Below are 16,758 nucleotides of genomic sequence, written 5' to 3'. Positions count from 1 at the left end.
AGAGACAATTTAAAAATTATGGGATTACCTGAAAGCCATGATCAAAAAAAGAGCCTAGACATAATCTTTCATGAAATTATCAAGGAAAACTGCGCTGATATTCTAGAACCAGAGGGCAAAATAAGTATTCAAGGAATCCACCGATCACCTCCTGAAAGAGATCCAAAAAGAGAAACTCCTAGGAATGCTGTGGCCAAATTCCAGAGTTCCCTGGACAAGGAGAAAATATTGCAAGCAGCTAGAAAGAAACAATACAAATACTGTGGAAATACAATCAGGATAACACAAGATCTAGCAGCTTCTACATTATCGAAGGGATCGAAGGGCATGGATATTCCAGAAGTCAAAGGAACTAGGACTAAAACCAAGAATCACCTCCCCAGCAAAACTGAGTATAATACTTCAGGGGAAAAAATGGTCTTTCAATGAAGCAGAGGACTTTCAAGCATTCTTGATGAAAAGACCAGAGCTGAAAAAAAAAAATTGACTTTCAAACACAATAATGAAGAGAAGCATGAAAAGGTAAACAGCAAAGAGAAGTCATAAGGGACTTATAAAAGTTGAACTGTTTACATTCTTACACGGAAAGATAATAATTTTAACTCTTGAAACTTTTCAGTATCTGGGTAGTTGGTGGGATTACACACACACACACACACACACACACACACAAACACACACACAGACAGATACAGAGAGACAGAGAGCACAGAGTGAATTGAATATGATGGGATCATATCTTTAAAAACTGAAATTAAGGGGTGAGAGAGAAATATATTGGGAGGAGAAAGGAAGAAATAGAATGGGGCAAATTATCTCTCACAAAAGAGGCAAGTAAAAGACTTTTCAGTGTTGGGAAAAAGAGGGGAGGTGAGAGAAAAACATGAAGCTTACTCTCATCAATTCTACTAAAGGAAGGAATAAAATGCACACTCATTTTGGTATGAAAGCCTATCTTACAATACAGGAAAGTGAGGGAGAAGGGGATAAGCAGGGTGGGGTGGGATGATGGAAGGGAGGGCAATGGGAGGAGGGAGCAATTTGAAGTCAACACTCTTGGGGAGGGACAGGATCCAAAGAGAGAATAGAAGCAATGGGGGGCAGGATAGGATGGAGGGAAATATAGCTAGTCTTATACAACACCACTATTATGGAAGTCATTTGCAAAACTACACAGATATGGTCTATATTGAATTGCTTGCTTCCCAAAGGGAGTGGGTGGGGAGGGAGGGATGAAGAGAAGTTGGAAGTCAAAGTTTTAGGAACGACTGTCAAGTATTGTTTTTGCTACTAGGAAATAAGAAGTACAGGTAGTGGGGTATAGAAAGTTATCTGCCCCGACAGGTCAAAAGAGAAGATGGGGACAAGGGAAGGGAGGGATGTTAGAAGAGAGGGCAGATAGGTGATAGGGGCAATTGGAACACTTGGAGTTTTGGGGTGAGGGAAGAGGAGAAATGGGGAGATAATTTGGAACCCAAAATTTTGTGAAAATGAATGTTAAAAGTTAAATAAATAAATTCAAAATTCTGAGATTTTATGTATCTAATATTTTCCTCAATTAATTTTTCTGCTTATTCTCAAGGAACTTTATGAAACAATAATCATAATTTAATCTAATTAATATATATGCATGTTTGTGTGTTTAGACATGTGTATATATTTATAGATAATTTGTGTATATATATATATATATATATATATGTATGTATACATATAGATATAGCTATGTCATTCTGTATCTACATCCAAATCACCAGATCCAGGCCTAGATAAAGTGAAGCCCAGAGAAGAGGCAACCATTCTATATACCTCTGTCTCTTTATTCTCTTCAACTTCATCTGTGATCTCCTGATTTAAATAAAAAATATCATTTCATTTTGTAGTGCAATTTTGTCAGATCTCCCAAGTCTATAGCTGCCTTCTTTCACTGCCCAATTATTAATCAATTAATAATGTCTCTACCTGATTAATAAGTCAGGTGGTATTTACAATAATCTATTTGTAATAGAAAATAATATTGAATTCTAATTATATTTTCAATAAACTAAACTATCAACTTACTTTTTTAAACTATTTGGATTTAAAAATGCTTGTTGAAGTTACTTTTTTTCACTTATTTTTCATTTCAGAGATTTTGTTTGGTCTTCCCAGGAATGTATGGAAAATACTATTTCCACCAGTAATGCATCATTTTACTTTAGAAATGGTCTCAGATTTACATAATGAGAAAGGTTGGTGAGTCACCCATTGTTCTTTACAGTTCTAACTTCTCTTTAATTTTCATTTTTGCAATTTCATCCTGATTCATAATGACTTGTATCCATTGTTAAATAAGACATCTCTTACTATATACCTGCATTCAAAAGAAAGAGAAGAAAGAAAACTGATTATCAAGATTTCTAGCTTGGCATTCATGTCTGCAGCTGTGTCAAACCTCAGTTTGCTCTTTAACATTATTTGCATTTTATGAAATTGTATTCTGTCCTGTAATTCCAGATTTCTAGTTAGTTTTGTAGTATGAATTCCCTGAATGTAGGCTTGATTCATGATGTTCCTCTGAGAAGCCAAAAATTATTAGGCTGAGTTAATTAACTTTTCCTTAAGAACAGGTGTTTTGTTTTATTGAGACTTCACACTTCTAATTTTTTTTTATATTTTCATCTTCATTGAATATTTGCAAGATCTATTTTAAATCATATTTTCCATGATCTTCTTTCAAAGAATGTCATCTATCTGAGCACAATTTTACCAATTCTGGTACTGATTTTCTTCTTCAGGACCTTCTTAGGAACCTTAATTTCACTGATTACCTCTACTTTTATTTTATCAAATTTTTCTGTAACTGTGTGAATAAGGCCTTATGGCTATTTCAATTTCATTTTTTAGAATCACATCTTAGTTGTTGAAATATTCCCTTTTTCCTTTGGAGATTTTTTCCATTACTTTGCAACATAGTATTTCTTCCTTATTATAAGTGTTTGCTTATTTGTTTCATTATTTATTGAATCTCATAGTTTGTGTGTGAGGTTTTCTTTGCAAATATTTCTTTCTTTCTCTTCTTTTGTTCTTGCTCATTTATACACCATGATTTTTTTAAAAAATGTTCTAAGATGATGATAAGGAGCTAGAAATAGCCACAACCTATTACACAGATATTTTATTATGTCTTTTCTTATAAACCTCACTGCTATATTTGACCTCTTTCCCTCTGTGATTCCTATCATACTGTGAAGTCAGACGATTCTACCTCCAAGGTATCAGTTATATACAGTACTTGATTCTAAACTCATTGAGGAAAAGGATTGTCTAATTTTTTTGTATCTGCTATAACCTATGTCAAATTGGGCTGTTAAGTAGTCTGGAAAATGATATTCAGAACTTCCCCAGCCTCTTTTTCCAAAATTCAAACTTCAAGTTCAATTATTCTTCAGAATGACATTTCTGATAATGAGATTGTATTGATTCTCCTTATCCTGATCAGCTACCACCCAAGCTTACAAGTAATTTATTCTAAGGTAGGGATGTCCGTTGTGTTCTGCTCAAGCTTGAGTGGAAATGGATTCTTTTGGTAGATAGCCCAAGGCTGGGAGTGTTCTAGTATGGCTGTAAGTGATCTGATATAGAGATATTTCCTCTGTCCAGGTATGAAATGATGATGAGGTGACATTTACTTGTTGAAAAGCTCTATAAACTATACACCCTAATCCCAAAATAAGTCATGTTTCAGACTGTTCTCTAAGGGAGTCCAGTTCCAGATTGACTGCTCTATATGCATGTGTACCCCAAGCAATATTCACAGTACCTAAGGTAACTATGAATATGCTGGTGTAATTCTGAATCTAAATCGAAAATTATAACAGACTCTCCATGTAAAGACAGAGGAAAAACATTTATTCAGACACCAGAAAGCCAAATACCAACTCTAGAAAGTCAAATCCATTGCAGTAACCAGGAAGTCCATACACATTAGCACTGTTGACTAATTTGCAAAGGTATTTCCAAATCTCCAACCCACCCCCCAACCCTTTTGCTAGGGCCTTCCCACAAATAAACACTCATGAGCCTAACTGTGCCTGCTTGCCTGCATCCTTCCCAGCTCTGATCAGCCTGACCAACTTCCTCCCAGCTTTGTTCCACCCTTCCTGTTCCACCTGTTGAGCAAGCTCCTCCCACCACATGTAACTTAGGCTTCCACATAATTTAAGCAGATCACATGGGTCTATTAATGAATGGTAAAAAATCTTTCCATTTAAATTACCGTCACTGCATGCTGCCTGTTTTGGGGAAAATAAACATTCATACAACTTAAATGCTGTTCGTTTTAGATCAGACTCTGCAGGTTGACATATTTATACTTCAAAGAATGTTAACTTTAACAAAATTGACTGATTACTCAGGATTTTCTTATTTATCTTATTTTCTTATTTAATAAGATTATTCTTATTATCTCAAGATTGTTCTTGGTCCCTGGCAGTTGATATTGCTCCCTCAATATCAGGGAGCACATTTTTTGCCTTATTATCTGTCAATATTTCCTCATATTGCCCTAACTAATAGCCTCATTTCAACTCCTGCCTATAATCTTCTATGACAGTAAATACCTTACCTTAATTATGTGGTTTCTTGGATCCTATACTATGTATAATGAAAATCATTTCAGATCATTTGAACCCAAATTTGAGGCCAAAGCCTGAACTAATCAACCAGGTATGCTTTGCTTTGCTCTAAAAAATGTCCTTTCCTGTGTCATCAACTTTAATACTAGATGAGACAGACCAGAGGTATTCTTCCTGTTTATAAACACTAAAGGACAGGATGTCTGGGACCAGACATTGTCTTCAATAGTTTGACTTCTCTTATCTTGGTATCCTATGGACATTTGCTATACAGGGGAAACACATATCTTAAGATCATAATTTCAATTGACATTTTGTCAGTTGCCCTTTCTTATTGTATTTAAAACTTCAACTAAGAAACTTCTTTTCTCGTGGTATGGTTAAATATAAATGGAGACATTAATCTGAGGGACACAGGCATCCTAATCTGGGCTTGCCCTAAAATAAATAAAAAGGCTTGTCATTCTTTAATTAAGAAGTCAGAATATTTCTTCTGTCTCCATGATCATGTATCTTCTAGCTTTAAGGAAATAAACAATACAAATACACATCATCTAACTTATTTGCCTCTTTTATCTAAATTCTCAGACTGACAGTGCTCATACTTCTCAGTGCTTTGTAATCTGGGCTAGCAACAAATCTCAGATAGTGTAGTTAAGACATTTGGGCACCAACCAAATTATTTTATGTGACTCTAGTCTTTCTGAATAGCTTGGTTCTCCTGAACAACCATGTAGAATTCTCCATCAACTTTAATATACAGGGTTTTGTGGAGACAGAGATGTATATACTTATACTAATTAACTAATATAGAGCTCCCTTGTTACCCAGGAGAGGTGAGGAGACCATGGAATCAGGTCTGATGAATGATGAAGCCTAATGACTCTTGCTATTGCTTGACAGACCAGGGATCCTTTCTGAGCTACCCTAGAGTAAACCCAGAACAATTCATTGCAGGAACAATCACAGGATCTGTTTAAACCAGCCTGAGGTGGTTCCTACCTGTTGAAGTATATCCTGGGTTTTCCAAATATCCTGATTCCATGGTCTGTAAATTCCAAGAAGTCTCCTCCTCAATCTGCCCTCTTTCTTCCCCTGTGAACTTACTGCACTACCCCAATGATGCTAAAATCTATATTAGCTGCACCCTAAAACTCCCTCTTCAAAGACTTGCAGCCTGGATCTCTGATCCACCTACATGCCAGTCTCCCTTAAACAAAACTTACCTTTTACTTCATAGACACTGAGTCTCTAGTTTCTTCACATTTAGGAAAGGGAGATTTTGGTCCCAAGGATCCATACCTCAGTTTATAGCTCATGTATCATCTAGCCCTTGAACTTTATTGTTGTTGTTTTTCCTTAGAAATTACCATCTCAAAAAATAACTAACTCTGGAGTTGCCAGAGCTCTGGATGATGGCCTCAATTGACTGAGGACCAGTCTCAGCTTCCTTGAATCCAGTTTCCTACCCCTGTGAATAGTAGATCTTAGCATTGAATCTGACAAATACAGGTCCGTATAAATATGAAAAATAGAAAAAAAGGTTTTAAATATCTTGTGGATTTTTCAATATTGTAGTTTGAGCAAAATTACATAATTCATCTAGTAAAAATGGGCTAGAAGAGAAGTATTGCACTTCATTGTTTCCCATCACGTTGCTTTTGCAAACATGTTCAATTAACAGACCTTGCTTGTTTCCTGTTATAGTAAAATAATTAATAATTTAGACAATATTAATATATTATAATATACTATATATCAATAATTTATATAATAATGTATTAATATAATATTAATATAATATATAATAATAATAACAAAAAATAAAATAAAATAATTAAAAATTTCCTTCTTTTCCTAGAGCAATAACTTAATATTACAAAGCTTCTGTGTGGAGGTGGGCAGAGAGAAACATTGACATACGTTGTACCTGACATAAAGTGAAATGTAGCTGTTCTGCCAAAATAAAGCCAGAAAACCATGTGACATGGTGGAAATACACTGGTGTCCTGTTAGACTTCTTTTTTGTTGTTGTTTGGTCCATAGCAGTACTGCAAAGATACAGATGGAAGAAGGGCCCAAAAGAAACAAACAAAGTAATCTGAATTTCCAAAAGGCAATTTGCATAAATCAATAAATAAGCTATAATTTTATGTCCTGATTATTTGATGTGGTTTGTCCTTCGTTCCAGAAGAAGACCATGACACCAAGGAGATGATGACATGACTTATAATTGAACTGAATTTGAGTGAGGGAGGGTTGTGCCCCATTTTCTGTTCCAGACCCATCTAGGTCCGCTGGCCAGATGTAGAGTAGGACTACTGGAGATAGTCCCGGATTCAGTGGAAGATCCTGGTCTTTTTCAGCTAAGGATTTTTCAAGTTCTCACTTTGGGTGGGGCAATGCCCTTTCAGTGAATAGGCCTCTTTCAGAAGTGAGTCAAGGGATGGCCCCTTTAAATAAAAATAAACAAAAAAAATAAACAAACTGAGAGGGAAAGACCCTCAGGGTTTCTGGCCAAAAGAGAAACAGACACTATTTACATTTACTCGGAGCCCAGAGGGCCCCCCAAAAATAACCATTAAATGCTCCTTGAGTTGGGACCTATTGTCCAATTAAGGAGCTCCAGAGGGAATTAGGTTTAAGGCATGGTCTTTGAGAAAGAAATAGAGCCAGTATACCCCAAGTTAACAGCCATCAAAATTTACCTTCCTTTGGGCAGAACACTCTCAGATAAGGGCATAATACCCAAGGAGAGGAGGAGGGGGGAGAGGAGGAGAGGAGAGGGGAAAGGGCAAGGTCGTGTTCCTCCTTTGTTTCCAAAAAAGACTATGTCATCAGAGAAATGATGACATGACTTGCACTTGACTTTGTTTTGAGTGAGGGAGGGCTGTGCAGGTCACCAACCTCACTTCTTCTCCACAGCCATCTGAATCCAGTGACCAGATATTCATCAGGATGACTGGAGATGACCAAGGATGCACTGGAACACCTTGGCCCCTTTAGGCCAAGGTCTATTCAGGTACTCACTTAGGGTGAAGTAACACCCATTCATTGAATAGGTCTGTTTAAGAAGTAGCCAGCCCCTTTAAGGAGGCAAAGAAAAATGAAGACATCAGCCTGGCAGGGAAACAACGTTACTACTGATAATCACTCTGATACCCAAAGGACTATCTTCAGGAAGAAGGTTTTGTTTTGTTCTACTTGACTGCATGGTACTATTCATATAGTGCTGGGCCTGGAGTCAGGAAGACCCATCTTCCAGAGTTGAAATCTGGCCTAAGACTCTTATTATTGGTGACACCTTGGACAAGTCACTTCACTCTATTTGCCTCAGTTTCCTCATCTGTCAAATGAGATGGAGAATAAAATGACAAACCCCTACAGTATTTTTGCCATGAAAGCCCCAAATATGGTTCTTTAATTTTACTTTGAGTGGGCAATCTTCTTCCTTTGGTTCCATTTGATCTATTAAATATGGACTGGTGTTTTTTCTTCAAGTCAAAACTCAAGAATAAAACAACAGATTTGCAATGATGAGGTTTTTTTTTTTTAATTTACCCTAGTTATGTTTAGTAACATGGATATTGTTGATAGTTTAAAGTTCAGAAAGCTAAATGAAATCAATAAAAGGAAGTTCTTGAGGTTTCTCAATCTTGATTTTGGGGGTGATATTTACTTCAGTGCAAGTGCACATGTTCTTGTGGTTGTGAAGTTTTTTTTAGCCATGTTTAACTCTGTCATCATGTCTGGGGTTTTCATGGCAGAGATACTAGAGGGGTTTGTCTTTTCATTATGGAAAAGAAAGGAAAGGAAAGGAAGACAGGAAGAGGAAAAGCTGAGTTGCTCAACTAGAACTGGCCAGCTCAACTGGAACTATGCCACCCATTCATGGCAGCTAGGACTACTCATAAGTTGTGGTTTATCTTTCCTTCTATAAGAGAATCATGACTTCAGGGAGATGATGACATGACTTGCATTGGATCTGAGTGAGAATTGGATCTGAGTGAGAAAGAACTCTACAAAATCATCAGTCTAACTTTCTCCTCGAGAGCCATCTGAGTTCAGTGGCCAGATATGGATCAGGACAACTAGAGAAGGCCCACCATGATTACTTCAACTCAAAAGGGAAACTTCAAGGTGAGAACCTCTTCTAATGAAACTAGTAGAAATTTCTTCAAGCATCTTATTTTTCTAACATATTTAGTAAATGAAGCACACAGGAAATTGATGTGTTTTTTTTTTTTTCCTTTCGGGAAAAGTTTAACCAAATCCTTTTTACATCATGTGTTAGGCAAGGACCTGAAAGGCATCTTACTGAGTTTCTTTGTTCCTTTTCTTTCTTTATTTTTTTTTGGTTTCTATAAGGGAAATTTACTTTTGCATTTCTGAAAAAGTATCAATGAAAAATAAACAGTATCTTGCAGTTGATTTCAGTCAAGAATCTAACCAAAACAATAAGGAAAAAATTGTGCCTTGAGGATATTTAAAAATTATAGTTAACATTAGCATTAATGAAATATTACCTGGAGATACACAGTTTACCCTCTTCTCTACATGGTAAGATAATCTGAGCTTATCAATTTTGCACCATGGAGTTTTGACATTTAAAAGTGAGATATCAGTGGATGAAAACAGTTTGTAAAACTGAAAACAAACCTTTAATTAAACCAGTTCAGTTTACTGCAAAATTTGATGCAGTACCAATGACTAACTTGGGGAAGAGTTGCTCATGAAAAATGTTGTATTCTGATGGCACCAAAACCACAGAAATAAATTTGAAAGAAGATCTAAGACTTTGAAAAAAAAAAGAGAAGATTTCAAAATTAAAATATAAAGGGGACTCAATTTTCTAGCAACATATAAGTAGTCAAAATATATTCTAGATGGATGTGGCTGTCTTTATATTCTCAGGTGACTCTAAGTACCAAGGGATACTGAGTCTGGTGCTTCTACACTATTGAAGTACTTCCTTCCTTGAAGATGGGCCTCAGCTGGAACTTTATATAAAAAACATTTTCCCCCATTTCCATAAGTGATACTGCTAATACTGTGCAGAAGTTTTTCCTTCAAGTTCTTACACACAAATCTCGAAAAAGTGAACATTCTAAGAATCTATCAACTTCTAAGTCCTGCTCATATATGAAAACTTCTAAGTCATTTAACCTCCCTCTCTTTAAGCAGTAGCCCAAAAACTAAAATCCTGTTCTTTTTTTAGGAATTTTAGGATGTCCCCAAGCTAATTTCAATCTAGATGATGAAAAAACTGCTTTGGGGAATAAATAAGAAATTTAACCAAGTAATTATTTCCTGAGGTAATAACCTGGCAGGATAACCACACTATTCTCTCCATTACTGATTCAACCAACAGAGCTGCTAGTGAAATATGGTATCACATTTCTAACATTTTCATAATTTTGAAAAACTTCAGGTTCAACTCACCTCCAGGACACATTTCATTACTCCATAATATTCTCCCCTTGGATAACTTATTTTGTGCCCATCTTTGGAGTATACCTCTTCTCTTACTACTTCCTGTCTGATTAATTTTTTTTTCCAAGACCAGATTCCTTTTATTTATTTATTCCTTTTATTCTATAATGTGGCTTCCATTTTCTTATTTGACTCCTTTCTCACTTTCCACCTGGGCTTCAAAAATGATCCCCTCCTTTTCTGTAAGGGAAATTTACTTTTGTATTTCTGAAAAAAATATCAGTGAAAAACAACCATCTACCATCACCAGGGAATTATTTTTTTCTTCTACAGAGTCACTTTCATTTGACTAGAGATTCTCCTTGTCTATGTTTCCAAACTCCAGTTTTGCCTTATTTCCATTTCTTACTTGTGCTTCCTGACCAAGTGTAATAGTAATTTAAAATGGAAAGATCTTTCTTATTAATTAATAGGCCCATATGACCTGCTTAAATCACCTGGAATCCCGGGTCACATGTGGTGGGAGGAGCTTGCTGAAGAAGCAGAACAGAAAGGGTGGAGCAGAACTAGGAGGAAGTGAGTTAGTGGAGTCAGGTCAGAGGGAAAGGAACACAGGCCAACAGACACAGGCCCACTGACACATTGTGACAGCTGATGGTGAGAAGGCCCTGGCTGAGGGAGGGGAGGTTTGAGAATGATTTTGCCTTCTGCTGTGATCATGTTTATTAATTTCTTTGCCACCATGATGGATTTTGCTTTCTGGTTCTGGTGTTTGGCTTTCTGGTTCTTAAATAAATGTTTTTCTTCTGCCTTCTATATGGAGAGTCTTTTGTATTTTGTGATTGAGAACTATGCTTTCATATTCATAGTCACCATCAGTGCTGTGAATATTGCCTTGACGATACACCAGGATTTAATTGATATTCCTCTTTGCTACTCTTGACCACTTCCTGAAAGTTATATTTTCCAAACCAAATGTAATCCTTGACAACACTCAGGCCACAGACAGCCTTAATGATTTATACTAAGTTAGTATACTGGGCATTACTAAAATCAACCTTATTTTCAGCCCACTATGCTTGTTAGTTCTTTTATAATAACTCTTCTCTGCTCATGTGACTACTACTATTTCATGCTTTGTAAATAATCTTGAATGTTCCTTTATTTGGTGCTTTAAACATCAAATTTCAATATATTTTTTTCATATCATCTAAGAAAGCTTTGCTTGAGCCAGATATGGGCAACATGCATAGAATAACCTATGTTTTCTTCTTCTTGGATGTGTATAGATCCTTTAGTATATAATGTACAAGTTTATCAGATTCTATGCCTAGTCTTCTATGGTCTTCTAATGAAGACCATATTATTTGCTCCACTTTCTAGTGACTGGAATTGTCTGAATCTCAGTTCTGTAAAGGCCTGAATCTCATTGACTTCTTTCTTCAAGGCAACTTCTGCATCATCTTCCTCTTCCTTTTCACTTCCTCATGGTTGCTTATCTTTATCTACAAAGTTCTCAGGCCCATGCAGGTCATCCTGTACTCATTGAGAATGCTGTAGGGTCCTCCAAAAACTGTGCTCATTCATGTTTCAGGTAATAAGGATGTCCTGAAGCCTGGGTTCCAGTACCACCACCCCCAGTCTGGCTCTCTTAGCCTGATGATACTGGGCCTTTCCTTTTTGTTTCACCATTCCCCCCTATGAGGGTTGCTCTTCAGCTGTTGCCATCATAAAGAAAGAGGGGGCATTGGAAAGAGGGACTAATGGAGGAGGGAAATCAGGGCAGTAGCTCCAAACCATGTACTCCCTCCATGGGGCAAGATTCAGGATTAACCTTACTTAGTTTTGATGTCATAAAAATGAACTGCTCATAGGTCATTGGACAGATAACAAGAAAGCATTTGAATTACTTCTAACAAAACAAAGATACTTCAAAAGTATTCTATAACATTTAGCTTCAGTGGACTCAGCCTCATCCTCAACCTTGTCCCTTTATGCAATCATTTCCAGCAAGGAGTGGACATTTGTATGGTCTCTGTATGTCAAATTAATCTGAGGAGAGATGATTCTACATGAGTGGACATTTTAAATTCCAGTATGTGATCAGAAAATTAATCAACCAGTCAATCAATAAGCATCTGTTAAGCACTTAAAATATGCCAGATAATGTGCTAAGTACTGGCAATATAGATATCAGCATAAAGAAAGAGAGCCCTTATTCTCAATGAGTGTACATTTCAATCAAGAAAGACAAAAAAAAATGCAGTTGAAATTCAGAGTTGGGGAAAGTGAGGTAGGATAAGGTAAGGTGAATATGTCTTTCACATGGGAGCATCGTAGACAGAGTTCAGTCATAGGAACCAGAAATGCAACCTGGTTAGGAATTGAAACATGATTGGTCTAGGTTCTTTCTTAAAATTAAGGTTCTGGGAGAAACAAGACAATCACAGGGAGAGGTCACAGGGTACAGGCTATGTCTAATATGACAAATACTATGCATGGATAGAATGAGCTTTTAGGATGAAGAGGTTTCTGTGACATGCTAGTCAAAATTCTGTGAAAATGAGTAAAGAATGCAATGTGGAAAGGAAGCTATATCAATACAATCAGGAGGTAACAGGGAATCTCTTGAAGTGAAGCACAGTTTGAGTCTTCTGTTATACTTGGACCAATAAAGTAATACTATTGGCAACTTTTTCTTGCAGAAGGGAAAGGGAATTTAATCTAACTCAAGATTTTCTAGAAGGAGAGAATCTATGAAAGTATTGTTGCTATTAGGTATTATTACATGGTGGTAAGGTGCTAATCATCATCTAGAGGATCATACACCATCTTAATGTTTTGTAGGTCTTTATTGGCCATGTTAAAGTGGAGGGGGAAATACAATACCTATCCAACTACATGATGCAATAGATAAGAAAAGGAAAAAGAAAAAACAAATTTGAAAGAGCAAAAGGCAGAAATCAAAGCTTTTCTCCTCCTTCTAAAGGACCTAGTTGCAGATGTCTATAATCTGTTCCATGTGCTAGGTGATACCACATTTTTGACATTCACTATGCATATCCAGATGCAAGATCATGAACAAAAATAAGTACAAGGAGCATCAGAGTTATCAGAAATACTTAGTCCAAATAAAGACATCCCCAGCAAAGCCAGAGATTATATACTTACATAAAATGGGGAAAAATAAATGAGTGGTGTCATGGAAATCAGTGTTTCTGTAAAAGCATTGTGATCTTTCCAAAACAGTCAAAAATTCTGCACTGTCCATATGAATGATCTGAAGCAAAGTGGCCAAGAACTCATAAACCCCAAACATATAAAATGTCTTGAGATCTAAGTTAATTTTGAGGCTCTCCTTCTACCACTACCACTCAGTATTTCCTTGCTTATATACCTCTAACACATCTTACCTGTCTTTGATCTCTTAGAAATCTCTGTGAATCAAATGTCCCATTTTTCAATAGATACCAAATTGGTACTCTCACTTATTTATGTCCAGGGAGTCAGAATTACCATCAACTTAGTTAGGGGACCTTCTTTCCTTGAAATAAGTATACATACATTCACCATAAAATAAAACAACAATTTCTCTTCTGCTACACTGTTAGAAAGAAAGCAATCATTAACATTTTTTCTTGCCCCAAGTCCTTTCTGAGAAATGACCATGGAGGAAAGGAATCTTGCTAATTAAGGGGAACCTGTGATATTCTCTAAGGTAAACAGAGTGTTCTATTGGGCAAAGATCTTGAGGCACAAGCAACTGTGGTCTGGCAGATAGAATCCCAAGTCTGTATTTTGTATTGTTTATAGCTATTTTAAGTGGAATCTCTTTTTCTACCTGTTAATGCCGGATTTTCTTAGTAGCATATAGAGATCCTGATGATTTATGTAAGTTTATTTTATATTCTGCAACTTTACTAAAGTTGTTAACTGTTTCAATTATTTTTAGTTGATTCCTAGGGTTTTCTAAGTATTCCACAATATCATCTTCAAAGAGTGATATTTCTGTTTCTCATTACCTATTTTTGTTACTTCAATTTATTTTTTCTTGTATTATTATTATAAGTAGCAATTCTAGTATAATACTGAATAATATTATTCAAAATGAGTATTTTAGTTACACTCCTGATCTTATTGGGAAGGCTTCAACTTGCAATGTTATCTCTTTGTTGTCATTATTTTTAATGAAGTAGTTTATTGTTGTAAATAGCTGAAATAGTTTATTATTGTAAACATGATTTATTTTTTCATTCACTCATTTTTAATATAGATTATTTCATTTTTTAATCAAATTTTAATCCATGTTTCCATGACTCTTTATTAAATGTGATATTGAATTGTGGTCCAGAAAACACATTTCATATTTATCCTTTTTTTGTGTGTGTGTATTTGGTTGTGAGGTTTTGTGCCCTAAAACAAGATCATTTTTTTTGAAGGTGTCATGTACAGATTTGATAAGGTAAGTCTTTTCTGTTCCCATTAATATGTATTTCTCTAGAAATATGTCACGTGTATTCTAAGATTCTTTTCATCTGTTTTTTTTTAATTGTGTTTAGATTTATCTAGTTCTGAAATGTCAAAGTTGGGGTGTCCCACAGGTATAATTTTGCTATTTTCTCCTGTAATTCATTTAACTTTTCCTTCAAGAATTTGGGTGCTGTGTGTGTATCTCTCTGTTTCAAATATATTTATTGTAACCATTATGTATTTTGATTATGATTTTTCATCCATTGTGTTTTTGCTCCCATTTTATGGATTACTTAATTCCATTTACATTCATTCTTTTGATTACTAATGGCATTTCCTCCTTCCTGTTTTCTTTAACTGTCTTTCTGTCTTTTTATCCTGTCCCTCCTTTAAAGTCTATACAGCCACCAACAACTGCCTTCTTTGGTTTGTCCTCTTTTTTATCACTCCCAATTTTCCTTATCCCTTTTCCTTCCTACTTCTTTGTTGGGTAAGATAAATTTCCATCATCAATTGAATATTTGTATATATTTTTCACTCTTTGAATCAATTAATATATGAATGAGTTTCACAAGCTTTGCCTGCCTCTCCTCACTTTTTACAATGCTTATTTTTTCAAAAAAGAAAAAGAACAGTTGGATAGAGGGTTCAAATAATTAACAAAGAGTTTCTTGTGTGTCTTCCCTTGTTAATACATGAAGCTATAAGAGAAAATCCAATTTTCCACTAGTGACCTTGAGCTAGGCAAAGATATATAGATGAGAAAATTTTGTATAACTCAGTATTATATAAACCCAAAGCATAGTGAACTTATCTGTCTGTTTATGAATATTTTTTTTCTTCCTCCCAAGATAACACTGAGTTAAAAGACACATATTTTATTCTTCAAGATAAATTATCCTTTCAATATCTAGTGGCTCTAAGTGGTCAAATTCAAGAGCAAAAGAGTCTCCACATTAGATTTAAGGCATACATGTCTTTATTTTATTCAACAGCCACACAAATATTTAAAGGTTGCATGTTTATTTGTCTGTTTATATCAATAAATCAAATCCCACAGTACAACTGTCAAAACTTACACAAAATCTAACTGGGAATATATGAATAAGCAGACTGTGGAATCAGGTACACTACTAGTAAAGCACAAAATGTCAGTAAATACTGAAAGCTGAGGGAAAAAATTCAAAATTTGTTTGTGACATGAAAAAGAGAAATATTTATAGTAAACTGAGATCAACTGAATATTTAAAGGCTATCTATCATAGCCTCAGCATATTATGGGAGGCAGCAGGATACAATAGGAAAAAAATGTGGAATCTCTTAGTAGAGCTGCAATCAAATCTTGGCTTTCAGATTTTATATTCTTGCAAATAACTCAATTAGTTTTATTTAGCTGAACATTCACTTACAGTTAAGAAAGCAAAAGCCCAAAGAGAGAAAGGAATTTGTTCAAGCTTCTAAAATTAGCAAACTATAAAGTTGTGATTTCTTTTTTCCCACATTTCTTTATTTTTAATTTATGGAATAAAACAAATATTTCCATAAATACTATAATAAAAACAATGATTGTATATGAAATTGCAAATCTATTAAACTTGTAAGTTAAAATCAGTTTCTATGATTCTGAAACCAGTATCTCTTTCACTGCAGTATTCTGAAAAGGAGAACTTGCCTGAAAAGACTGATGTGACTACAATGGAATTCATTGACTAACCTAAGGCAAGGGCAAGTAATAGAATCATCAACTACAGATCTATAGCTAGAAGTCCAACCACTTCATTTTACACACATGGAAACTGAAGTCAAGGGAAGTTAAGGGATTTTTCTATGTTCACACAGATAGTAAACATTTTAATTAGGATTTGAACCCAGGATATGAAACTCCAGAGTTTGTGTGTTTTTTTTTTTTTTTGGTATCAAACTGCCTCCTAAATATATGAAATATAAAAGTGGTATGATCATGTAAAGATGGTGCTAAGACCATCACAAATACTGACTGAAAAGAAGGTGAAAATGAATGCTAGATACAAAAAAATGGATCTTTTTAAAAGTTCTGTAGAGGACAATAAGGTTATGATAGCTGCTCTAGGTTGGATGAAATGATAATAATTAATCATCTCTAAAAAGTCAAAGTAGTGAATACTATCTTCAGTTTCAGGTCAGGAAGACCTGACACCCTGTGTCAGACACTCGCTGTGTGACATTGGTAAATTTCCTAACCTCTCTGAAACTCAATTTC

General features: G+C 35.3%; 1 pseudogene; it reads right to left on the bottom strand.

Annotated features, from left to right (window-relative positions):
• Window positions 1–4,968: 4,968 nt before the first annotated feature.
• On the bottom strand, window positions 4,969–11,777 carry LOC140522889 (THUMP domain-containing protein 1-like; annotated as a pseudogene).
• Window positions 11,778–16,758: the final 4,981 nt, after the last annotated feature.

Source organism: Notamacropus eugenii, chromosome 2 (assembly GCF_028372415.1).
Source record: "Notamacropus eugenii isolate mMacEug1 chromosome 2, mMacEug1.pri_v2, whole genome shotgun sequence".
NCBI classification, from domain to species: Eukaryota; Metazoa; Chordata; class Mammalia; order Diprotodontia; family Macropodidae; genus Notamacropus; species Notamacropus eugenii.
Note: the sequence above shows the minus strand (reverse complement) of the source record. Positions and strands in the feature narration are given on the sequence as shown.